Genomic DNA, 27,529 nt, shown 5'->3' with positions numbered 1-27,529 from the left:
GAATTTTTGATTTTTTCGTAGCTAGGAGCTTTAAAATTTCAATTGTTTAAAAACAATTGGTTTTTTTGTTGTCCTTTGTTCATTAGATGTCTATTCAAAAGAATTTACTTTTGTAAAATAATTTTGGCAAAATTCCTAGTCAAAATACTCCATCCGCCAATTAGCAAACAATCGAATTTTTGATTTTTTCGTGGCTAGGAGCTTTTAAAATTCAATTGTTAATAAACAATTGATTTTTTTGTTGCTTATTGTTCATTAGATGTTTAGTTAAAAGAATTTACTTTTGTAGAATAATTTTGGCAAAATTCCTAGTCAAAATACTCCATCCGCCAATTAGCAGACAATCGAATTTTTGATTTTTTCGAAGAAAACAGCTTTAAAAAATTCAATTGTTAATAAACAATTGATTTTTTTGTCGAGTATTGTTCATTAGATGCTTATTTAAAAGAATTTACTTTTGTAAAATAATTTTGGCAAAATTCCTAGTCAAAATACTCCATCCGCCAAATAGCAGACAATCGAATTTTTGATTTTTTCGTAGCTAGGAGCTTTAAAATTTCAATTGTTTAAAAACAATTGGTTTTTTTGTTGTCCTTTGTTCATTAGATGTCTATTCAAAAGAATTTACTTTTGTAAAATAATTTTGGCAAAATTCCTAGTCAAAATACTCCATCCGCCAATTAGCAGACAATCGAATTTTTGATTTTTTCGTGGCTAGGAGCTTTAAAAATTCAATTGTTAATAAACAATTGACTTTTTTGTTGCCCATTGTTTATTAGATGTTTATTTAAAAGAATTTACTTTTGTAAAATAATTTTGGCAAAATTCCTAGTCAAAATACTCCATCCGCCAAATAGCAGACAATCGAATTTTTGATTTTTTCGTGGCTAGGAGCTTTAAAAATTCAAATGTTAATAAACAATTGATTTTTTTGTTGCCCATTGTTCATTAGATGTTTATTTAAAAGAATTTACTTTTGTAAAATAATTTTGGCAAAATTCCTAGTCAAAATACTCCATCCGCCAAATAGCAGACAATCGAATTTTTGATTTTTTAGTAGCTAGGAGCTTTAAAATTTCAATTGTTAAAAAACAATTGATTTTTTTGTTGCCGATTGTTCATTAGATGTTTATTTAAAAGAATTTACTTTTGTAAAATAATTTTGGCAAAATTCCTAGTCAAAATACTCAAATCCGCCAATTAGTAGACAATCGAATTTTTGATTTTTTCGAAGAAAACAGCTTTAAAAAATTCAATTGTTAATAAACAATTGATTTTTTTGTCGAGTATTGTTCATTAGATGCTTATTTAAAAGAAATTACTTTTGTAAAATAATTTTGGCAAAATTCCTAGTCAAAATACTCCATCCGCCAAATAGCAGACAATCGAATTCTTGATTTTTTCGTGGCTAGGAGCTTTAAAAATTCAAATGTTAATAAACAATTGATTTTTTTGTTGCTTATTGTTCATTAGATGTTTAGTTAAAAGAATTTACTTTTGTAAAATAATTTTGGCAAAATTCCTAGTCAAGATACTCCATCCGCCAAATAGCAGACAATCGAATTTTTAATTTTTTCGTGGCTAGGAGCTTTAAAAATTCAATTGTTAATAAACAATTGATTTTTTTGTTGCCTATTGTTCATTAGATGTTTATTTAAAAGAATTTACTTTTGTAAAATAATTTTCGCAAAAATTCTTAGACAAAATACTCCATCCGCCAATTAGCAGACAATCGAATTTTTGATTTTTTCGTGGCTAGGAGCTTTAAAAATTCAATTGTTAATAAACAATTGATTTTTTTGTTTCCTATTGTTCATTAGATGCTTATTTAAAAGAATTTACTTTTGTAAAATAATTTTGGCAAAATTCCTAGTCAAAATACTCCATCCGCCAATTAGCAGACAATCGAATTTTTGAGTTGTACGAAGTACATAGATTTAAAAATCAATTTTTTAATAAAAAATTAATTTTTTTGTCGACTATTGTTCATTACATGTTTATTTAAAAGAATTTTCTTTAGTAAATAAATGTTGGCAAAATTCCTAGTCAAAATACTCCATCCGCCAATTAGCAGACAATCTAATTTTTTATGTTTACGAAGTTAGTAGCTTTAAAAATTCAATTGTTAATAGACAATGGATTTTTTTTTCGACTTGATTTTTTTTCGATTTGATGTTTATTTACAAAAATTTTCTTTAGTAATATAATTTTGGCAAAATTCCTAGTCAAAATACAACATCCGCCAACTAGCAGAAAATCGAATTTTTGAGTTTTACGAAGTACATAGCTTTAAAAATTCAATTGTTAATAAACAATTGATTTTTTTTGTTGACTATTGTTTATTAGATGTTTATTTACAAGAATTTTCTTTAGTAATATAATTTTGGCAAAATTCCTAGTCAAAATACTCCATCCATCAGTTAGCAGACAATCTAATTTTTTATTTTTACGAAGTTAGTAGCTTTAAGAATTCAATTGTTAATGAACAATTGATTTTGTTGTTGTCTTTTGTGTATTAGATGATTATTTACAAGAATTTTCTTTAGTAATATAATTTTGGCAAAATTTCTAGTCAAAATACTCCATCCGCCAATTAGCAGAAAATCGAATTTTTGAGTTTGACGAAGTTAGTAGCTTTAAGAATTCAATTGTTAATGAACAATTGATTTTTTTGTTGATATTGTTTATTAGATGTTTATTTACAAGAATTTTCTTGAGTAATATAATTTTGGCAAAATTCATTTTCAAAATACTCTATCCGCCAATTAGCACTTTTCTAAAAATAAAAATTAATTTTTTTAAATTAATGTGAACTACTGTACATCAATATAGACAATAATTATTGTTTATTTTTTTTTCTATTCTCACAGACATTTGCAAAGTTGTCAAAATAATTGAGAACTTTTTCTAGCCACGAAATCTCTATTACTTTAAACTTTTTTTAAAAATAAGATTTAATTTTTTTAAATTAATGTCAGCTCTTGTACATCAATATGAGCATTAACGGTTGTTTATATTTTTTCCATACTCAATGACATTCGCAAAGTCGGCAAAAAAATTCAGAACTTTTTTTTACCTTCTAAATCTCTATTAAATTAAACTTCTTAAAAAATAAAAATTAATTTTTTGATTTTATTGTCAACAATACACTAATATAAGGAATATTTATTGTTTTAATTTTTTTCTACACTCAGGGATATTTGTTGAGTTTTCAAATAAATCCCTAATTTTTTCTGCTTCGTAGATTTTCATAAAATTATCCTTTTTATAATAAAAATTATTTTTCGAAATTAATGTGAACTGCTGTACACTAATATGAGCAATAATTATTGTTTATATTTTTTCATTTTTAGGGTAATTTGTTAAGTTTTAAAAAAATGGAGCACAATTTTGTCAACCCTTTATTTGCCTTAAATTAGACTTTTGATAAAATTCCTATTTTTTAAAAATTTAATGTCCACTGTTGTACATTTTTGTAAACAGTACTTATAGTTTATAATTTTTTTTCTTAATCTGGGACATTAACTATATTGTTAAGAAAATAGTGCACCTTTTTGCAACCCTAGATTTGCTTTAAATTAGACTTGTTATAAAATATCTAGTTTTTCGAACTTTATTGTCAACAGCTGTACATTTTGATAAATATTACTTATTGTTTATAATTTTTCGCTTACTTAAATATAAAGTACTGAGTTCTAAAAAAATATGTCATCTTTTTGCAACTTTAGATTTGCTTTAAATTAGATTTTTTTAATAAAATTTGCATTTTTTAAAACTTTAATGTACACTGCTGTACAATTTGATAAATAAGACTTATTGTTTATAAATTTTTGCTTACTCGGGGTCATGTACTAAGTAGGTAGGTATGAAAAATAAAAAGACCTTGAAAAGGTCGTCTGCTTGAGTATAGAGTTATTTTGTTTACGTTCGTTTGGGAACAACAGGAAAGGTCTATGACCAGGTAATAACCCTTGAAATATACAGTAGATTATAATTTTATAATTGAAATATTTGGGTGGTTTTTTTTCTCATTTTAGGAGTTTCTCTTTAACAGTCAAATGTTCGAAGTCTTAGTGACTGAAGCGAAATAATTTTGTAAAGTTAAATTTGTTAACTTCGGGAGTGGTTTAATTTTTTTAATATCAGCGAATATGTTTTTAATATTTTGTCTTAAAAGTTTTTATAATTTTATTTCTTAAAAGTTTTTTTCGGAAGTACTTTGTGTTTTTTTAATAAATAAAATGTTTTTAATAGTGTTTTTCTGAAAAGGGTTATCAACTATAGTCAAAAATTAAATTTGGTAAATATAGTAATCCGTACAAAAATTTTCTAAGATTTATAATTAACATTTTTTTTAACACATTCAAAAAATTTGAAAATTTTTTTGTTTATTTTAAATTAATTTTAATTTACTTTTATTTATTTATATTAGTTGCTTTGGAATATCAATTTTAGAATTTTGTTTTAAAAATTAACTTTGATTGTAAACATTAGTTTAAAAACTTTTTTTTTATTTTTAATTTATTTTATTAATTAATTTCAATTCTTTCAGAATCACATCGGACTGCAGTCATTCAAGAGGCAATTTTATGCGGAAGAAAATTACAGACTTTTGCCATCAAACTTTTATTCAAGGCGATGATGAGGAAAATAATAATGAAATGGGTAAGTCAAAAGCTTTTAATAATATAGTGTTTCTTATTGCTTGATGTGCAAAAAATAATTAAATCCTTTCTAGGAATTAAAAAAAAATTTAAACAATTAAAATTCATCAAGAAAAATGATTCAAATTGTATTGAAAATATTTTAATTCAATTTAAAATTTTTTTATAAATTCGATTTGTGAGTCAATAAGATTTTTAAAATAAAGAAAATTAAAGTTAAGCAGGATTTTTATTTATTTCAAAAAAAAAATTCAACAATTATTTGAAAAATTTCAAGTATTGAAAGTAATTTATTAATATTTTACAAATTTTTATTTGTCAATCATAATTTTAAATTTAAAATAAAACACAATTTTAGATTTTTATAGAACAAAAGAAAAATATTTTCATAATTTTGATATAGCGATCATGTTTTTTACATAAATTTTAGTTTCTTTTGGAAAACTGCTTCTATAATTTTTATTGTTTAATAACAATTTTTAAAGAAATTATATTTTTTTTTAATTAAAAAAATGTGCATAATTTCTATTGTTATATTGTTATCTTGATGATAATTTTCAATTTAATCAAATAGCAAAAAACGCTATCTTCTTCATTATAAAGAAAGAAAACAAAAACAAATAATAAAGTTATTTTGCGTTAAACACGAACAGAGTTAATACTTATTCGTTTTTTAATTATACTTTAATATATTTTGCAGTTACGTTTTCAACATCATATTCTTCTTAAGAAGAGGAAATGAAGCAGAGCATTATCAAGTTATATATTATTGTAAAATGTAATTGAAAAATTAACGGCGAATTTTTGTTGTATAATTATTATTTTGCGATTATTATTATTATTATTATTATTATTATTATTATTATTATTATTATTATTATTATTATTGTACTGCGTTTTAAAAATTATGTAGTATTATTCAGATAGGAATTGCGATATTTATGTATTTAATAAATAAGAAAAAATAGTCACGGAAGAGGACGAGAAAGAAGCGGAAGGAATCGTACAACGAACGAAGACCGAATTATCTTCTTTCCAACAGGAATGGTATTCACAGTGAGTTTTTAATTTTTATATTTATTTCTTAGGTATTACAGCGGCTAACAAACATACCACTTGTTTATATTTTTTCTTAAGATCATTCTTGATATATTTGTAGAATATTAAAAAAAACTTTGTACTTTGAAAAAATGTATTATTTAAAAAATACAGTAAGAATACTATCAATTATAATAATTATAATAATAATAATTATTATATTATTATAATATTATTATACTAATTATAATAATCTGCTTTCTAATACTTTCCATAAAAAACAGAAATAAAACATAGAATACAAAAATGAATTTACAATACATTTCTTGAAAAATCAAAGAAATATACATAAATACATTTAAAGCTAAAATTATAAAAATTTGTACTGCTTATAACTTTATCTAATAATAATTATTACCGCTGTGATACCTAAACTCAATGTCATTTTTATTTTTAAACACAATGTAAATAAAATGCAATCCCTTTATTATCCCCTTAATATCACAGATCATAAAAAATAAATGGTATAAATTTTTGTTGCGAATAATTGAAATCCTCTGTACAATAAGAGGACGAGCGCACGGTCGTAAGAGATAATACCAGTCAGGTAGCAGTGAGTTGCTAATTGCTTGTCACTGCTACCCGACTGGTATTATCCCTTGCGACTGCAGGCTAGATGGGGTAAGTACCTATATTTTAAAACTAGCTGCCATACCCTTCTCGACGGGTTTTAGTTTTTACCAATACATTTAACAGTGTTTCTACCAATTTGTAAAATCAGAAAATAGCCAGGAATTTCATTTGACCGGAAAAAACAATAATTAGTTACCATTAGCTATTTTGGTAGGAAAATATTACTATTTGAATAGTCTCCACCCTTTAGCAAAAAATCATAAATTATTAAAAATGATCAAAAAATCGAAATTCGAAAAACCGAATTTCTTAAAATTCAACATTTTTTCTTCTCTTTTAATGCATTTAGCTTTATTATTTTTGGGCTATTCAAAAACATTTTACTTTTTTTGATAGTATCCACCCTTTGGTAAAAAATTAAAAATTATTAAAAATTATCAAAAATTCGAAAAACCGAATTTCTTAAAATTCAACATTTTTTCTTCTCTTTTAATGCATTTAGCTTTATTATTTTTGGGCTCGTCAAAAACATTTTACTTATTTAATAGTCTCCACACCCTGTGGTAAAAAATCTAAATTTATCAAAAATTCGAAAAACTTAATTTCTTAAAATTCGACATTTTTTTTCTTATTTACTGCATTTAGCTTCATTATTTTTGGGCTCTTTAAAAACACTTTACATATTTAAAAGTCTCCACCCTTTAGTAAAAAATCTAAAATTACCATAAATTCGAAAAACCGAATTAATTAATTAATTAATTAATTAAAAAATTAAAATCTTAAATTATAACTTGTCAAAAAAATAACTAGATAGTAAATAAACAAAAGGAAAAATAAAAATAGAAGTTATGGGTGATTAAAATTAAAATAGAGTATTTTATCTCACTAACATTGACAAAGTTCCCACAGATCAGGAAATTCAGGGATAAGTTAGGGATTTTTATTACAAGTACTTAAAAAAATTAAATTATTACAATTCATAAGAAAGCTAAAAATTTTACTGTCTTTTTTGTTTGCATCATAAACTATGAAACTACCACGAAAAATTTAAATAATTATCATTAAAAATTTGATTAATTGTTTGTGGGATGTTGCTAAACAACATCCTAAAGTATAGAAAATTTTATTGTAATTTTTAAGTAGTAACGTGTCCACCCGTTCGCTATATCAGACAATTAAAATTTGAAAAAAGGAGGTTTAAATTTTTCTCTAAGAAGCGCAGCAAAAGATTAATCAATAGTGAACCTTTTTCCTTTTGTGCAACAAAAACTAAAATTATGCCTCTACGATTTAATCAGGTTCATAGAGCAACTTTTGAGTTTTCATGCGACTGTTTAGGGTTAAAGCATTGAAACATCCATGAACTATACTAAACCATTTGAATTGAGACTTAGCCTTACTAAAATTTGTTATCTTTTCTCAAATATATTCAGGCTGATAACCTTCATCTTCCTTTGTTCAACAAATAAGGAAATAAGTTAGATATCCTATATTTTATTTATTTAGAAAAATAAGTTCCTAAGGCTAACAAGCCCTTAAAGCAACAATTAAATTATACATTTCAATTAAAATAAATACTTAATCTTATCAATGATAAATTTAATATCAAATATGAGATTTTAAAATCAAAGTTTCTAAAAAGCATTAATAACAAACTCAGAACCTACAATAATAATAGGTTCATATTAGTAGGGTATTTTCCATGAGAGTAATTGAAAGATATTATGAGAAGAAAGTGAGTCAAAAGCATTCTCTTAAAACAATTAGATTACTTTTAGCTTATATTCGATTGATGTAAAAACAGTCAATTGGTTAGAACGAGGGGTTTGGAATTAGACTGTGACCCAAGCTCATGAACATCCGTTGGTACATCCTTAGCTGGCTTTGAATTGAGCAGTCACACAAAGTTTATGAACATTCCCAATATACTCGTTAAACTGGTAGTCAGAGAACGAAACATGTATTTTAATTTAATGACGAATCTTTTGACTCACTTGATTCCTGTAATTTAATATATAAAAATACAAAATGCACAAAAAAACTTAATAATTTATTCTCAGATTTAAGTATTCATAAAATATTTAGAAAGCAAAAGAGTTTATTAATAAATGACGGTAATTTTCCAGTACAATTAAAATAGACTATAAAAATCAATGACAAACGGTAAAGGAATTTCTTCGCGAGAATCAATCGGTTTTGTCTCGTGGAAAGTAAAATGTTCTCTCCCTCCCGTTCTCCATAAGAAAGACGGTTGGTCCTGAAGACTTTCCTCAGCTCGTTTCATAGTTGTTAAAAATATGGAGTATCAGTCCGAAACTACTTTTGATAAGTAGCTTAAACATTACTGTAAACATTACATTATTAAATGTGCTAAACCTGAAACTTGCCAAAAAATGAAAAGCTCAAATTAACTTGCTAAAAAAATAAGAAACATGAATAAAAAAAGAAAAGAAATTCAACTTAAATTTATATTATTTTACCAAATAAGTGAGTCAACAGATTTCACTTTAAAATAACTTCGAAATCAGAGTTATTTAGATAAAATTCACGATTGACATTAAGAAAGTCGATCATTGAGCAGAATTAAGACCCGAGAAAACAAATCGGGAGGATGTGGATGGGTTAAGACTTATCTCTCCAGCGGGTTTTTTGTTAAACGTTTGGAAAGAGCAAATAGAATACATAGAGTTGGTAAATAAAAAATAATTTTTTACAACAATATCTGATGACGGACGTTAATTAAACCACCTGAGACCAATGCTCTCTGAAGGGTCCACGATGGGTATTTGATTCATCTATGGTGAATCACACACCCTAAAGGGTACTTAATAGGAAAAAACATTCGGTTGACATGAATGAATGTCATTTTTTGCAAAGTAATACCTGTTGACTCGCTTATATTTAGTATTTTGACAAAGATGTCTTTTTTATTATAAGTTAAGGAAGAAATTTAGCCTTTTACTGCTACTTACAATAAACATTTATTGATTGATATTGAATATTTGTATATTGACAAAAATAAAAAGTATTTCCTTTTCTTTATTTTTTAAAGTAATAACCAAAAACCGTTTTTTGCATAATTAAAAATCCAAAAAAACATAGTTAAACTTTATTAATCTATGCCAAACGTACTCTTACTTTATGTCTGCACGTGAGACCTACAATTTAAAGAAAATTCATTCCTAAAGGTCTGCATGATCTCGAGATATTTATGAAATTGTGATATTTACACACACATACACAATTACATATTTTAAATATATCATTATTGAACTGCTGAGATCAAATAACATAAAGATGTGTCAAAAAATCGAACTCGAAAAATTTTGATATTACAATACTTCCTCTTTGAGGACGCAATATAATAAAAATATTGTAAAAAATCGTCATAGATTTTTATTAAAAGTACTGGAAAAAATTATAAATAATGAATTTTGCTGTGTTGTTTGGTTGCATCATAAACCATGAAATTACCAAGAATTCTAATGAAAAACCTTCAATTTATATCAATTCTGTCAATAATTTCTCTTTAACCAACTTATTTATTGAATAACTAATTTAAAATTATTCTTTTTAAATTATGTAATAAATAGTTTTACAAATTTTTAATAAATTTCTTCCCAATAAGTCAATTATTTTCATAAATAAGAAAAATTTTTCTAAACTTTCAATGATTTTCAAAATAATAATAGAAATAGAAATCAGATAATTTTTAGATGATTAGATTTATTAAATTTTGAAAAAATAAATTTTTAATATTTTTTTTACCAAATTTACATTATCTGATAGCGTACAGATGGACCTGCTAATACTTAAAAATTGATATAAAATTCTCTATTCATCAGGACTCTGTATGGCTCAGCCCCTACTAGAACTCAGGTAATTTTCAGATGATTAGAATTGTTAAATTTGGAAGGAATAAATTTTTATTTTTGATTTTACGAAATTTCCATTGTCTGATAACGTTCGGGTGAGAGTGCTACTACTTAAAAATTGAAATAAAATTCTCTATTCATCAGGATTGTGTATGGTTCAGTCCCTACTAGAAGTCAGGTAATTTTCAGATGATTAGAATAATTAAATTTTAAAAAAATAAATTTTTAATATTTTTTTCACCAAAATTACTTTGTGTGATAGCGTCCGGGTGGACCTGCTACTACTTAAAAATTGAAATAAAATTCTCTATTGTTCAGGAAAATTTTGATTATCTGATAGCGTTCGGGTGATGGTAAAAAGAGTCAATTGGTTAGAATGAAGGGTTTAGAATTAGACCGTGACGCAAGCTCATGAACATCCGTTGGTATATCCTTAGCTGGCTTTAAATTGAGCAGTCAAACAAAGTTTATGAACATTCCCAATATACTCGTTGAACTGCTAGTCAGGGAACTCAGCATGCATTTTAATTTAATGACGAATCTTTCGACTCACTTGATTCCTGTAATTTAATATATAAAAATACAAAATGCATAAAAAATTTGATAATTTACTCTATGATTTAAGAATTTATAAAATATTTAGAACGCTAAAGGGTTTACTAAGAAATGACGGTAATTTTTCGGTACAGTTAAAATAGACTATAAAAATCAATGACAATCGGTAAAATAATTTCTTTGCGAGAATTTATCGGTTTTGTCTCGTCAGAAGTTCGATGTTTTCTGCCTCCCGTTTTCCTTAAGAAAGACTGTTGTTCCGACACTACTTCTGATAAGTAGCTCAGACATTACTGTAAAATATGCAAGTATTTCAAAAATGTGCTAAACCTAAAACTTGCCAAAAAATTGAAAGCACAAATTAACTTGACAAAAAAATAAGAAACATGAATAAACAAAGATAAAAAAATTCAACTTAAATTTATATTATTTTACCAAATAAGTGAGTCAACAGATTTCACTTTAAAATAACTTCGAAATCATAGTTATTTAGGTTCAATTCACGATTGACATTAAGAAAGTCGATCATTGTGTAGAATTAAGACCCGAGAAAACAAATCGGGAGGATGTGGATGGGTTAAGACTTATCTCTCCAGCGGGCTTTCTGGACGTGTCAGTCGTAGGATATTAGCGCCTGTGCAGTTGAGATCTACCTTGGCACTGTGCAAAGCGTGGATCTGTTCTGAAGAAACCATCTCTACCGCTAACAATCAAAAATGTAAACTTAGTAAGCATTAAAGATTAGTTTAAAGCAACCGAATTTGGCGTTCTTTTTGTAATGGTATATTCTGTTGTTCACGGTGTCAATTATCTCCTTTGTTACAAAAATATTTGAAAACGGCGTTTGGGAAGTCACCTGAGACCAATGCTCTCTGAAGGGTCCACGATGGGTATTGGATTCATCTATGGTGAATCACACACCCTAAAGGGTACTTAATAGGAAAAAAACATTCGGTTGACATTAATGAATGTCATTTTTGCAAAGTAATACCTGTTGACTCTCTTATATTTAGTATTTTTACAAAGATATCTTTTTAATTATAAGGAAAGAAGAAATTAACCTTTTCCTGCTACTTAAAATTAATATTTCTTGATTGATATTAAATATTTGCATATTTAAATTTTTGTCTTGAAGAAAATTCAAAGTGGCCTCCCTACTTAGTAATAGCATACGGAATTACTTTGTTAACTATCAAAAGAAACCAAAGACAAAATAATAAAAAAATTTAATTATTTCACACTAAAACTGCATTATATTTTACATTATTTAAAGCCTGAAATAAGCTATGGAAATAAATGCAAAAAATTGTCATTAATTTTTATTAAAAGTACTGGAAAAAATTATATGTTTTCAATTCATAAGAAAATGATGAATTTTGCTGTCTTTTTTGTTTGCATCATAAACTATGAAATTACCACGAATTTTAATAGAGAACCTTTAATTTTTTTTGTTCCTGACATTCATTTTTTTTAACCAACTTAATTCTTGAATGACCATCATAAAATTATTATTTACAAATTATTTAATGAATAATTTTACAAATTTCTTTATCAATTGCTTCCCAATAATTCATTTATTTTCCTAAATAGTAAAACTCACCACAGAATTTCAATTATTTTTAATACAATTATAATTAAATTTCTCGAAAAGCGAAAATATATAAGATTAAAGATTTTATAATTGTGTGTGTTTACTTCTGTTAGATAGAGTACCTGATAAATTTAATATCAAATATGAGATTTTAAAGTCAAAGTTGCAGAAAAACATAAATATCAAGCGCAGAATTTATGATGATAATAGATCAATATTAGTAAGGTATGATCAATGAAAGTAATTGAAGGATACTATAAGAAAAAAGTGAGTCAAAAGCATTCTCTTAAAATAATTAGATTACTTTTAGCTTATATTCGATTGATGTAAAAAGAGTCAATTGGTTAGAATGAAGGGTTTAGAATTCGACCGTGACGCAAGCTCATGAACATCCGTTGGTACATCCTTAGCTGGCTTTGAATTGAGCAGTCACACAAAGTTTATGAACATTCCCAATATACTTGTTAAACTGGTAGTCAGGGAACGAAACATGTATTTTAACTTGATGACGAATTTTTGACTAACTTGATTCCTGTAATTTAATATATAAAAATACAAAGGCATGAAAAATTTAATAATTTACTCTCAGATTTAAGAATTTAAAAAATATTTAGAACGCTGAATAATTTGTTGATAAATGATGATTTTTTCAGTACAATTAAAATAATCTATAAAAATCAATGACAATCGGTAAAGAAATTTCTTCGCTAAAATAAATCGGTTTTGTCTGGTGGAATGTTAAACATTTTCTGCCTCCCGTTTTCCTTAGGAAAGACGGTTCGTCCTGAAGCCTTTCCTCAACTCGTTTCGTAGTTATTAAAAAATGGGAGTATTAGTCCGACTCTAATATTGATAAGTAGCGTAAACATTACTTTAAAATATACAAGTATCTCAAAAATATGCTAAACCTAAAACTTCTCAAAATGATCAAACTAGCTAAAAAAATAAGAAACATGAATAAAAAAAGAAAAGAAATTCAACTTAAATTTATATTATTTTACCAAATAAGTGAGTCAACAGATTTCACTTTAAAATAACTTCGAAATCAGAGTTATTTAGATAAAATTCACGATTGACATTAAGAAAGTCGATCATTGAGCAGAATTAAGACCCGAGAAAACAAATCGGGAGGATGTGGATGGGTTAAGACTTATCTCTCCAGCGGGTTTTTTGTTAAACGTTTGGAAAGAGCAAATAGAATACATAGAGTTGGTAAATAAAAAATAATTTTTTACAACAATATCTGATGACGGACGTTAATTAAACCACCTGAGACCAATGCTCTTTGAAGGGTCCACGATGGGTATTGGATTCATCTATGGTGAATCACATACCCTAAAGGGTACTTAATAGGAAAAAACATTCGGTTGACATGAATGAATGTCATTTTTTGCAAAGTAATACCTGTTGACTCTCTTATATTTAGTATTTTGACAAAGATGTCTTTTTTATTATAAGTTAAGGAAGAAATTAGCCTTTTACTGCTACTTACAATATACATAATTATTGATTGATATTGAATATTTGTATATTGACAAAAATACAAAGTATTTACTTTTATTTACTTTTTAAAGTAATAACCAAAAACCGTTTTTTGCAGAATTAAAAATTCAAAAAAACATAGTGCAACTTTATTAATCTATGCCAAAGTACTCTCATTTTATGTCTGCACGCGAGACCTACAATTTTAAAAAAATTGATTCCTAAAGTTCTGCATGATCTCGAGATATTTATGAAATTGTGATATTTACACACACATACAGAATTACATATTTTAAATATATCATTATTGAACTTCTGAGGTCAAATAACATAAAGATGTGTCAAAAAATCGAACTCGAAAAATTTTGATATTACAATACTTCCTCTTTGAGGACGCAATATAATAAAAATATTGTAAAAAATTGTCATAGATTTTTATTAAAAGTACTGGAAAAAATTTTGAATAATGAATTTTGCTGTGTTGTTTGTTTGCATCATAAACCATGAAATTACCAAGAATTCTAATAAAAAACGTTCAATTTATATCAATTTTGTCAATAATTTTTACCCAATTTACTTTGTCTAATAGCGTACGGGTGGACCTGCCATTACTTAAAAATTGAAATAAAATACTCTATTGTGCAGAATTGTGTAGGGCTTAGTACCTACTAGAACTCAGGTCATTTTTAAATGATTAGATTTATTAAATTTTGAAAAAATAAATTTTTAATATTTTTTTCATTAAATTTACTTTGTCTGATAGCGTACGAGTAGACCTGCTATTACTTAAAAATTGAAATAAAATTCTCTATTGTTGAGGATGGTGTAGGGCTTTCTACTATAAGTCAGGTAATTTTTAGATAATTAGATTTTATCAAATTTACTTTGTCTGACAGCGTACGGGTGGACCTGCTATTACTTAAAAATTGAAATAAAATTCTGTATTGTTCAGGAAAATTTTGATTGTCTGATAGCGTTCGGGTAATGGTGATATTACCTAAAAATAATCAAAGTTTCTGAAAAATGTCTTATAACAAGCTTATAATCTATTATGATAATAGATTAATATTAGTAGGGTATTTTCCATGAAAGTATAATTGAAGGATATTATGAGAAGAAAGTGAGTCAATAGCATTCTCTTAAAATAATTAGATTACTTTTAGCTTATATTCGATTGATGTAAAAAGAGTCAATTGGTTAGAATGAAGGGTTTAGAATTCGACCGTGACGCAATCTCATGAACATCCGTTGGTACATCCTTAGCTGGCTTTGAATTGAGCAGTCACACAAAGTTTATGAACATTCCCAATATGCTCGTTAAACTGGTAGTCAGGGAATTCAACATGCATTTTAATTTAATGACGAATCTTTCGACTCACTTGTTTCCCGTAATTTAATATATAAAAATACAAAATGCATAAAAAACTTGATAATTTACTCTGTGATTTAAGAATTTATACAATATTTAGAACGCTAAAGGGTTTACTAAGAAATGACGGTAATTTTTCGGTACAGTTAAAATAGACTATAAAAATCAATGACAATCGGTAGAATAATTTCTTTCCGAGAATTTATCGGTTTTGTCTCGTCAGAAGTTCGCCGTTTTCTGCCTCCCGTTTTCCTTACGAAAGACTGTTGTTCCGACACTACTTTTGATAAGAAGCTCAGACATTACTGTAAAATATGCAAGTATTTCAAAAATGTGCTAAACCTAAAACTTGCCAAAAAATTAAAAGCACAAATTAACTTGACAAAAAAATAAGAAACATAATGAATAGCCAAAGGAAAAAAAATTAAACTTAAATTTATACTATTTTACCAAATAAGTTAGTCAACAGATTTCACTTTAAAATAACTTCGAAATCATAGTTATTTGGATTTAATTCACGATTGACATTAAGAAAGTCGATCATTGTGTAGAATTAAGACCCGAGAAAACAAATCGGGAGGATGTGGATGGGTTAAGACTTATCTCTCCAGCGGGCTTTCTGGACGTGTCAGTCGTAGGATATTAGCGCCTGTGCAGTTGAGATCTACCTTGGCACTGTGCAAAGCGTGGATCTGTTCTGAAGAAACCATCTCTACCGCTAACAATCAAAAATGTAAACTTAGTAAGCATAAAAGATTAGTTTAAAGCAACCGAATTTGGCGTTCTTTTTGTAATGGTATAATCTGTTGTTCACGGTGTCAATTATCTCATTTGTTACAAAAATATTTGAAAACGGCGTTTGGAAAGTCACCTGAGACCAATGCTCTCTGAAGGGTCCACGATGGGTATTGGATTCATCTATGGTGAATCACACACCCTAAAGGGTACTTAATAGGAAAAAAACATTCGGTTGACATTAATGAATGTCATTTTTGCAAAGTAATACCTGTTGACTCTCTTATATTTAGTATTTTTACAAAGATATCTTTTTAATTATAAGGAAAGGAAGAAATTAACCTTTTCCTGCTACTTAAAATTAATATTTATTGATTGATATTGAATATTTGCATATTTTACATTTTTGTCTTGATAAAAATTCAAAGTGGCCTCCCTATTTAGTAATAGCATACGGATTTACTTTGTTAACTTTCAAAAGAATCCGAAGACAAAAGAATGAAAAAACATAGAGAAATTTAATTATTTAACACTAAAATTAAATAAGTTTTGCATTATTAAGAGCCTGAAATAAGTTATAGTAATAAATAAAAAAGTAAACATTTCAAATACATAAACTGTAGATTAAATCTTTTTTAATCTGAGATTTGCGGGAAAAAATCATATATTTAATTAAATTAGTTTTACGTTATTAAAAAATATTGATCCTTGAATGAAATGAGTAGATATGCAAATTAGAATTAGGTAAAGGAACACATTCTTATGTTTTTCGTTTTGAAACGAGAAAGAAAATACATTGTCAAATTTAAAAGAGATATTCTAATAGCAAATCTATAAAAATATTGTAAATAATTGTAAAAAATTGTCATAGATTTTTATTAAAAGTACTGGAAAAAATTAAATGTTTTCAATTCCTAAGAAAATGATGAATTTTGCTGTCTTTTTTGTTTGCATCATAAACTATCTTCTGCTAAGTATCGGCTGTGGTTACTTATTATAAATTGTAAATTAAATTAATTTTTATGACCCAGATATTATTTGGAATTGTTTTAGCAAGAGTTTAGGCCAAGTAAAAACATTTATGGCTAAAAATTGCAAACAAAAAGAAAATAAAGTTCGCTCAAAAATAATTTTCCATCTTCTGCTGATTATCGGCTGTGGTTACTTTTTATAAACTGTTTATTAAATAAAAATTATGACCCAGATATTATTTGGAATTGTTCTAGCAATAGTTAAGGCCCAGTAAAAAAATTTTGGAATAATAATTTCAAGTAAACAGAAGGTAAAGTTCGCTCAAAAATAATTTTTCATCTTCTGCTGATTATCGGCTGTGGTTACTTTTTATAAACTGTTTATTAAATAAAAATTATGACCCAGATATTATTTGGAATTGTTCTAGCAATAGTTAAGGCCCAGTAAAAAAATTTTGGAATAATAATTTCAAGTAAACAGAAGGTAAAGTTCGCTCAAAAATAATTTTTCATCTTCTGCTGATTATCGGCTGTGGTTACTTTTTATAAATTGTTTATTAAATAAATTTTTATGTCCCAAATATTATTAGGAATTGTTTTAGCAATAGTTTAGGCCCAGAGAAAAATTTTATGGCTAAAAAATGCAATTAAAGAAAAGCTAAAGTTCGATCAAAAATAATTTTTCATCTTCTGGTGATTATCGGCTGTGGTTACTTTTTATAAATTGTTTATTAAATAAATTTTTATAACCGAAATATTATTTAGAATTGTTCTAGTAATAGTTTAGGCCAAGTATAAAAATTTATGGCTAAAAATTTCAAGTAAACAGAACATAAAGTTCGCTCAAAAAGAATTGTCCATCTTCTGCTGATTATCGGCTGTGGTCCCTTTTCACAAATTATGAATTAAATTAATTTTTATGACCCAGATTAGTTTTGCTTTAAATTAAACTTTTTCAAAAAATGTCCATTTTTCAAAAATTAATGTCAACTGTTGTACGTATTGTAATCAATAGCTATTAGTTATAATTTTTCTCATACTCAGGGACAAGTACTGAGTTTAAAAAAAAATTTTCACATTTTTGATAGCTTTAGTTTTGTTTCAATTTAAACTTTATCATAAAATCTCCACTTTTCAAAAAGTTATGTTAACTGCTGTACATATTGTAAACAATAGCTATTGGTTATAATTTTTCTCTTACTCTGGGACAAGTACTTGGGACAAGTACTGAGTTTGGAAAAAAATATTTTACATTTTTTATAGCTTTAGTTTTGCTTTAAATTAAACTTTTTCAAAAAATGTACATTCTTCAAAAATTAATGTCAACTGCTGTACGTATTGTAATCAATAGCTATTGGTTATAAGTTTTCTTATACTCAGGACAAGTACTGACTTTTGCAAAAAATATTTCACATTTTTGATAGCTTTAGTCTTGCTTTTAATTAAACTTTTTCATAAAATCTTTACTTTTTAAAAATTAATGTCAACTGATGTACGTATTGTAATCAATAGCTATTAGTTATAATTATTCTCATACTCTGGGACAAATACTGAGTTCAAAAAAATATTTCACATTTTTGATAGCGTTAGTTTTGCTTTAAATTAAAGTTTTTCAAAAAATGTACATTTTTTAAAAATTAATGTCAACTGCTGTACGTATTGTATTTAATAGCTATTGGTTATAAGTTTTCTTATACTCAGGGACAAGCACTGAGTTTGGAAAAAAATATTAGACATTTTTTATGTCCGTATTTTTGCCTTAAATTAGACTTTTTAGTAAAATTAAAATTTTTTTAAAAAATAATGTCAACTGCTGTACGTATTATAAGCAAAAGCTATTAGTTTTATTTTTTCCTTACTCAGGGACAAGTACTGAGTTTGGAAAAAAATATTTCACATTTTTGATATCTTTAGTTTTGCTTTTAATCAAACTTTTTCATAAGATCTCCATTTTTTAAAAATTAATGTCAACTGCTGTACATATTATAATCGAAAGCTATTGGTTATATTTTTTTCCTTACTAAGGGACAAGTACTGAGTTTGGAAAAAAATATTTCGCATTTTTGATAGCTTTAGTTTTGCTTTAAATTAAACTTTTTCAAAAAATGTCCATTTTTCAAAAATTAATGACAACTGCTGTACGTATTGTAATCAATAGCTATTGGTTATAATTTTTCTTATACTCAGGGACAAGTACTTAGTTTGGAAAAAAATATTTCACATTTTTGATAGCTTTAGTTTTGCTCCAAATTAAACTTTTTCAAAAATTGTTCATTTTTCAAAAATTAATGTCAACTGCTGTAGGTATTGTAAGCAATAGCTATTGGTTATTTTTTTTCTCATACTCAGGGACAAGTACTGAGTTTGGAAAAAAATATTTCACATTTTTGATATCTTTAGTTTTGCTTTTAATCAAACTTTCTCATAAGATCTCCATTTTTTAAAAATTAATGTCAACTGCTGTACATATTATAATCGAAAGCTATTGGTTATATTTTTTTCCTTACTAAGGGACAAGTACTGAGTTTGGAAAAAAATATTTCGCATTTTTGATAGCTCTAGTTTTGCTTTAAATTAAACTTTTTCAAAAAATGTCCATTTTTCAAAAATTAATGTCAACTGCTGTACGTATTGTAATCAATAGCTATTGGTTATAATTTTTCTTATACTCAGGGACAAGTACTAAGTTTGGAAAAAAATATTTCACATTTTTGATAGCATTAGTTTTGCTCCAAATTAAACTTTTTCAAAAATTGTTCATTTTTCAAAAATTAATGTCAACTGCTGTAGGTATTGTAAGCAATAGCTATTGGTTATTTTTTTTCTCATACTCAGGGACAAGTACTGAGTTTGGAAAAAAATATTTCACATTTTTGATATCTTTAGTTTTGCTTTTAATCAAACTTTTTCATAAGATCTCCATTTTTTAAAAATTAATGTCAACTGCTGTACATATTATAATCGAAAGCTATTGGTTATATTTTTTTCCTTACTAAGGGACAAGTACTGAGTTTGGAAAAAAATATTTCGCATTTTTGATAGCTCTAGTTTTGCTTTAAATTAAACTTTTTCAAAAAATGTCCATTTTTCAAAAATTAATGTCAACTGCTGTACGTATTGTAATCAATAGCTATTGGTTATAATTTTTCTTATACTCAGGGACAAGTACTAAGTTTGGAAAAAAATATTTCACATTTTTGATAGCTTTAGTTTTGCTCCAAATTAAACTTTTTCAAAAATTGTTCATTTTTCAAAAATTAATGTCAACTGCTGTAGGTATTGTAAGCAATAGCTATTGGTTAGTTTTTTTCTCATACTCAGGGACAAGTACTGAGTTTGGAAAAAAATATTTCACATTTTTGATATCTTTAGTTTTGCTTTTAATCAAACTTTTTCATAAGATCTCCATTTTTTAAAAATTAATGTCAACTGCTGTACATATTATAATCGAAAGCTATTGGTTATATTTTTTTCCTTACTAAGGGACAAGTACTGAGTTTGGAAAAAAATATTTCGCATTTTTGATAGCTCTAGTTTTGCTTTAAATTAAACTTTTTCAAAAAATGTCCATTTTTCAAAAATTAATGTCAACTGCTGTACGTATTGTAATCAATAGCTATTGGTTATAATTTTTCTTATACTCAGGGACAAGTACTAAGTTTGGAAAAAAATATTTCACATTTTTGATAGCTTTAGTTTTGCTTTAAATTAAACTTTTTTAAAAAATGTCCATTTTTAGGGTTCCGTACACCATAGGTGTACTGACGGAACCCTTATGAAATCACTCGTGTGTCCGTCCCAGCCACGCAAAATGGGCTGTCCCCCCCCCTAACTTCTACAAATCTCAACCTGGTGAGTTGAAATTCGGCAGGAATCTTCAGTTTTAAGTGCAGATTACAGGAAAAATATAGCGAACCCGATTGACGGACATATTTGCGAACTAGGAGGGAAAGAAATTCACTTTTTTCGAAAAAAATGCTAAAAATGACCCTGTCCCCCCCTTAACTTTTGCAAATCTCAACCTTATGAGCTGAAATTCGGTAGGGATCTTCAGTTTTAAGTAAAGATTACAGGAAAAATATAGCGAACCTGATTGGCGGAGTTATTTGCGAAATTGAAGGGCAAGAATTTGAATTTTTCGAAAAAATTACACTGTCCCTACTTTAACCTTTATAAATTTAAACCTGGTGAGTTAAGATTCAGCTTGTATATTCTTTTTCAAGTGCAAATTATAGAAAAAATAAAGAGAATGTGATTGGCGAAGATAAGTACTATAAAAGAAAAAATATAAAGATTTATTAATAAAATAAAATAATAAAAATATTTATTCGAAATTTAAAAAAAATATATTACTATTTTTTTAATTATTTTTTTAAATTTTGTAAGAATTTTTGAAACAATTTTTTTATAAACAATGAGTTTTATTTTGGTGTACGGAACCCTCGATCTTAATGCGAGTGAAACTCGCACTTGTCCGATTTTTAAAAAATTATGTCAACTGCTGTACATATTATAATCAATAGTTAGGTTATAATTTTTTCCTTACTTAGGGACAAGTACTAAGTTTGGAAAAAAATATTAGATATTTTTCTTTTCTGTAGATTTGATTTAAATTAGATTTTTTAGTAAAATCCCAATTATTTGAAAAATTAATGTCAACTGCTGTACATATTATAATCGAAAGCTATTGGTTATAATTTTTCTCATACTCAGGGACAAGTACTGAGTTTAGAAAAAAATATTTCACATTTTTGATAGCTTTAGTTTTGCTTTAAATTAAACTGTTTCATAAAATCTCCATTTTTAAAAAAATTATGTTAATTGCTGTACATATTGTAATCAATAGCTATTGGTTATAATTTTTCTCTTACTCAGGGACAAGTACTAAGTTTGGAAAAAAACAGTAGACGTTTTTAATCGTTGTAGATTTATCTTAAATTAAAATTCTTTATGAAGTCACCCATTTTTCCAAAATTAATGTCAACTGCTGTACATATTATTATAATCAATAGCTATTGGGTATAATTTTTCTCTTACTCAAGGACAAGTATTGAGTTTGGAAAAAAATATTCGAATTTTTGTTTAGTCGTAGATTGGACAAAATTTAATTTTTTTCTCAAAATCTTAATTTTTAAAAAAATAATGTCAACTGCTGTACATATTATCATCAATAGGTATTGGTTATAATTTTTTTTTTTCACAGGAAGAAGTACGGAGAAAAGAAAATATTAGACATTTTATATACCCGTTGATGTGCCTCAAATTGAACCATTTCACAAAATCTCTATTTTTAAAAAATTTATGTTATCTGCTGTACATATTATAATCAATAGCTATTGGTTCTAATTTTTTTTCTTTCGTAGGGAGAAGTACTGAGTTTGGAAAAAAATATTTCACATTTTTCATAGCTGTAGATTTGCTTTAAATGTAGTTCTTAGTTAAATTCCCATTTTTTAAATTAGATTTTGTCATGAAATTTCAATTTTTCAGACTTTAATGTCAACTGCTGTACGCTCTTGTACTCATTAATAATTGTTTATAATTTTTTTACAATGATAATTATATATTGAGTATGAAAAAAATTAAGGACGTAAAACAAGATTTGTTTTAAATTAGTCCATTTCATGAAATTACAATTTGTAAGACATTAATGTCCACTGCTGTACATTAATTTTGTGGAACGATGTTATTCTATTTTAAACATAGAATTTTAATAATTCTGTTTACTAAAATAGGATCAAATGTGTTTAGTTTTATATTTTCAAAGATTTTTTTATTTTAAATATTGAATTTGAGTAGAAAATTACTAAAAAAATTTGTAAATAAATAAATTGAATATTTAGTCGACGTTAAAATTATTCAGAATTACAGGGAAAAGTTAATTCCAATCCCAAATTGTGAACAAGATAACGTCCCTGACCATTGTTAATGATGGTTGATTTGTTTCTTCCCTTGTCTACCTTCCCTTTGAAGACCATAAAAGTACGAAATTGAAATTGAACCCTTGCTCCTTCTTTTATTACCTTCATGGAAAATTTCCCCTTCTATCATGCTAAGTTTTCCATAAGGTCCCAGTTCTTCTATCTCCTTTGATAAGGTGAAGTTTTATTTCGCCAAAAAATAAATTTAAATATTTCTGATAGCTCAAATAAAAAAAAATAATTATTATTTTTATTTGAATAGAATATTCAAGAATTCTCCAAAGAGCAACACAGTTTCAAACGAATTTCCTTTCAATTTCCTGTCATCTCTGATGTACTGAGTAAGTACCAAAAATTTTACAATTTTTTTAAACAATTTCTAATTATTATTTGTCGTTAAAATTTTTTATCAAAATAATAGTATTTGAAAATAGTAATTAAAATTACTATTTAATTACTATTTAAATAATTATATTTTTATTTCATTGATACAATCTTTTAATGAATAAATTATTCTTTATTTATACGAAAGTTAAATAATGAAACTAAATTTTTTTATAAGAAATTCTTTTGTTTAACAATATTTATTATTAATTATCCATTTTTTTTAATAAAAAAATAATCTTGTTTAATACAATTTAAAATTTATTTCTTTATATAAAAACATATTCTAAATAGAAAATTACTCGGGGTGTGTGAATTAATTTCAATAATTTATATTTTTTTCCTTGTCTTATTAATTTCAATTTTTTTTTTGCAGACACGCATCGCACTGCAGTCTTGAGAGGGAACATAAAGGAAAGAGTATTCAACAGGACACTGAAATTATACTTTGAATCTTCGTTCTTAACATTATGAAGGAAGAGGAAACAAGATCAAAAGGGGTAGGTCAAAAAAAATTACTAAAACAGTACTTTTTTTACTTTCTTTACTATATGAATGTTTTATTAAAATCTAATAAATCATCACTTCAACTGATTTTTTTATTCGCAAAAGTAAAATTTGTTTTAAAACATTAAAAATATAATTACATATTTTCATTCTTAGTTGAAGATAGTTTTTATTTTGAGTCAAACAAATTTGCAGTGTTCTCACAAAGATTTTAGAATTTTTGCTTACTAGAGGTCCTTTAAATGGAAATTTTTTAAAAATACTAAGTTTTCGGCATTAATGTTCACTGTTGTACATTTATATAAACAATAATTTTTTTTCCATACTAAGGGACAATTGCAAAGTTCTAAAAAAAATTACTTCATTTTTATAACCTCTTAGATTCCTTTTAAATTAAGCATTGTTTAAAGACTACTTATTTTTCGACATTAATGTCAACTGCTGTACATTCATATAAAGAATAAATATTGTTTATATTTATTTTCATTCTCAGAAATATTTGTGGAGCCCTTAAAAAATTGCTTCATTTTTTTAACCCATTAGATTTCTATTAAATTTAACTTTTTTAAAAAATAATAATTTTTCGACATTCATGTCAACTGATGTACATTAATATAAACAATATCTTTTTCCATATTCAGGAACATTTGTAGATCTCTCAAAAAAATTACTCAATTTCTTAACCTCTTAGATTTCTTTTAAATTAAACATTTTTTAAAAGCTACTAATTTTTCGACATTAATGTCAACTACTGTACAATAATATACAGAATAAATATAGTTTATATATTTTTCCATACACAGGAACATTTTTAGAGCCTTAAAAAAATTTCTCCATTTTTTTAAACCATTATATTCCTTTTAAATTTACCTTTCTTAAAAAATACTAGTTTTTCGACATTAATGTCAACTGCTGTACAATAATATAATGAATAATTATTTTTTATATTTTTTCCATATTCAGGAACATTTTTAGAGCCATCAAAAAATTGCTCCAATTTTTTAACCAATTAAATTCCTTTTAAATTTAACATTTTTTAAAAACTACTTATTTTTGAACATCAATGTCAACTGCTGTATAATAATATAAAGATTGAAGAATAAATATTGTTTATATTTTTTTCATACTCAGGAACATTTGTAGAGCCATCATAAAAATTGCTCCATTTTTTTAACCTACTAGATTCTATTTAAATTATATATTGTTCAAAAATAATAATTTTTTGCCATTAATGACTACTGTTGTACATTAATATTAACAATAATAATTGTTTATATTTTTTCCATATACAGGAACATTTTTAGAGCACTTAAAAAAATTTGCTAATTTTTTTAACCAATTAGATTCCTTTTAAATTGAACATTTTTTAAAAAATATTAATTTGTCGACATTAATGTCAACTATTGTACATTAATATAAAGAATAAATATTATTTATATTTTTTCTATTCTCAGGAACATTTGTAGAGCCCTCAAAGAAATTTCTCAATTTTTTTAACCCATTAGATTTCTATTAAATTTAACTTTTTTAAAAAATACTAATTTTTCGACATTCATGTCAACTGCTGTACATTAATATAAACAATAATATCTTTTTCCATATTCAGGAACATTTGTAGAGCCCTCAAAAAAATTACTCCATTTTTTTAACCCATTAGATTCCTTTTAAATTTTATCTTTTTAAAAAAACTAATTTTTGCCAATAATGTCAACTGCTGTACATTAATGTAAAGAATACTTGTTATTTTTTTCACACTGAGCAATAATTGTAAATTTTAAACAAAATGTTTTAATTTCTTAACCTCTAAGATTCATTTTAAATACAATTTTTTTTAAAAAATACAAATTTTTGACATTAATGTCAACTGCTGTACATTAATATGAACAATAATTATTATTTATATTTTTTTCTATACATAATTTCTACATTAATGTCAATTGCAGATTTTTCAAAAATATTTCTCCATTTTTTAAACCCCTTAGATTTATTTTAAATTAAACATTTTTCAAAAAATACTAATGTTTGGACACTAATGTCAACTGCATTACAAAAATAGAAACAACAATAATTATTCACATTTCTTTTTATACTCATGATTATTTACAAGGTTTGTAAAAAAATTGTTGACCTTTTCAACGTTCCTAGATTTTTTTAAATTATACTTTTTTATTAAATTATTATAAAATTCAAATTTTCGTACATCCAGTGATATGTAGGGGAATGTAGTCAAGGTTGGCCTACTGTCTAGGTAGGCCACTCGCGTTTTTTTGTCAAGTTCACTAGCGCCACCTACGCGCATTTTTGTCGAAGCTTGTCTTAGTGAAACCTAACTTTTTGTTCAATTACATTTTCGGAAAATCGAAAATTGTGTTTTCTGTGACGTCGGTACAAAAAAAGCTCAAAAAAAGTTTTGTGCATCATGTGAAAAACCATTAATAAAAGATAAAAAACAAATTGAATCGTCAAGGCAAGTATGCAGAAAATTTGTGGGACTCATGGTTGAAAGAAAAACAAAGTAAAAAATCGAATCCCGAAACGTATTTCTTTATGGTTACAACAATTCGGTAATGTTACTTACTGTCAAGGTCGGCCACTATGTGTTTAAAATGCGCAAAGTTGAGGACGAGCTACTTCATTTGCAAAAACTGCAATTCTGTATAACTCATAATATAATTGATCATCTTATTAATATTTTTATTTAATTTTATTAATATTTTAGTGCAAAACTTTTTTTTATTTATATTTATTTTTTTATATTGTTTATTTTTATTATTTTGTTATTTCATTAAGTTACAAACTGTAAACAATAAAGAATCAATTTTCCGTAACTCCAAACATGTTATTTTATTTTTTAACGATTAATGCCCTTTGAATTTTAAACATGGCCGACCTTGACTGTAATGGCCAACCTGGACTACAAATTTTTTTTTTTTTAAATCTTTATAACTTTTTCATTTTTAAACCTGTCAATTTACTTTGTACAGAAAAAATGTTCCTATTAAACAGGACTTTCCAACCATATACTTCAATTGTCCAAATTCATTTTTAAAAAAAAGTTATAAACAAAAGTCAAAAAGGTGGCCGACCTAGACTATGTTCCCCTATATATTAAAAAAACCATTTTCAGGAAATACTGGATAATCATATTTATTTAAAAATAATATACCGTCACTCACGACGTTTCGATATCAACGTTGATATCCTCTTCAGGTGAAAATCTGTTAAATAATTCATAAATTTAAAAAAACGAGTGAGTGACGGTATATTATTTTTAAATAAATATGATTATCCAGTATTTCCTGAAAATGGTTTTTTTAATATTAAATTATTTTTTTTTTAATTAATATCAACTACTGTATATTATTGAAAGCAATAGTTAATGTTTATATATTTTTTATTCTCATAAACATTTGGTGAGTTTGTAAATAATTGTTGGAAGTAGGAATTTAATTTAACAATTTATATAAATTTCTAATGAACTAAAATTTTTTTTGCAGAGATATATTTTTTTCTCAAAAATCAATGACGAGCGAGCGAACGAAAGAAGAACAGGACGCAAGAAGACACCCCAGCGTGGTTGACAGTCACTGGAAAATCTGCGGAAAATGGAATATTTAGCTCTCTTTGTATTAGGAAATTTTCCCCGAGTGTTAAAAATGTTTGTTATTTAGCTAGGGAGTTTGAAACCAAAAAATGAAATATATTAGCAAGGCAAATAGCAATATATTAGCAAGGCAAATAGCAATCTAAGTAGTTTTAAATATTATAAAATAATTTTAACACAAGAGACTTCAACATCCAGCA

At 26.0% G+C, this 27,529-nt stretch overlaps 1 long non-coding RNA gene across 1 annotated transcript; it reads left to right on the top strand.

Annotated features, from left to right (window-relative positions):
- Positions 1–4,553: 4,553 nt before the first annotated feature.
- On the top strand, positions 4,554–27,344 carry LOC122507502. Its single transcript, XR_006302121.1, has 5 exons — positions 4,554–4,665; positions 5,365–5,720; positions 23,097–23,175; positions 23,595–23,718; positions 27,223–27,344. It is a non-coding gene; the product is annotated as an uncharacterized LOC122507502 (long non-coding RNA).
- Positions 27,345–27,529: the final 185 nt, after the last annotated feature.

This window comes from Leptopilina heterotoma, unplaced genomic scaffold (assembly GCF_015476425.1).
Source record: "Leptopilina heterotoma isolate Lh14 unplaced genomic scaffold, ASM1547642v1 Lhet_114, whole genome shotgun sequence".
Classification (NCBI taxonomy): Eukaryota; Metazoa; Arthropoda; class Insecta; order Hymenoptera; family Figitidae; genus Leptopilina; species Leptopilina heterotoma.
This window is presented reverse-complemented; position numbering and strand designations above follow the sequence as displayed.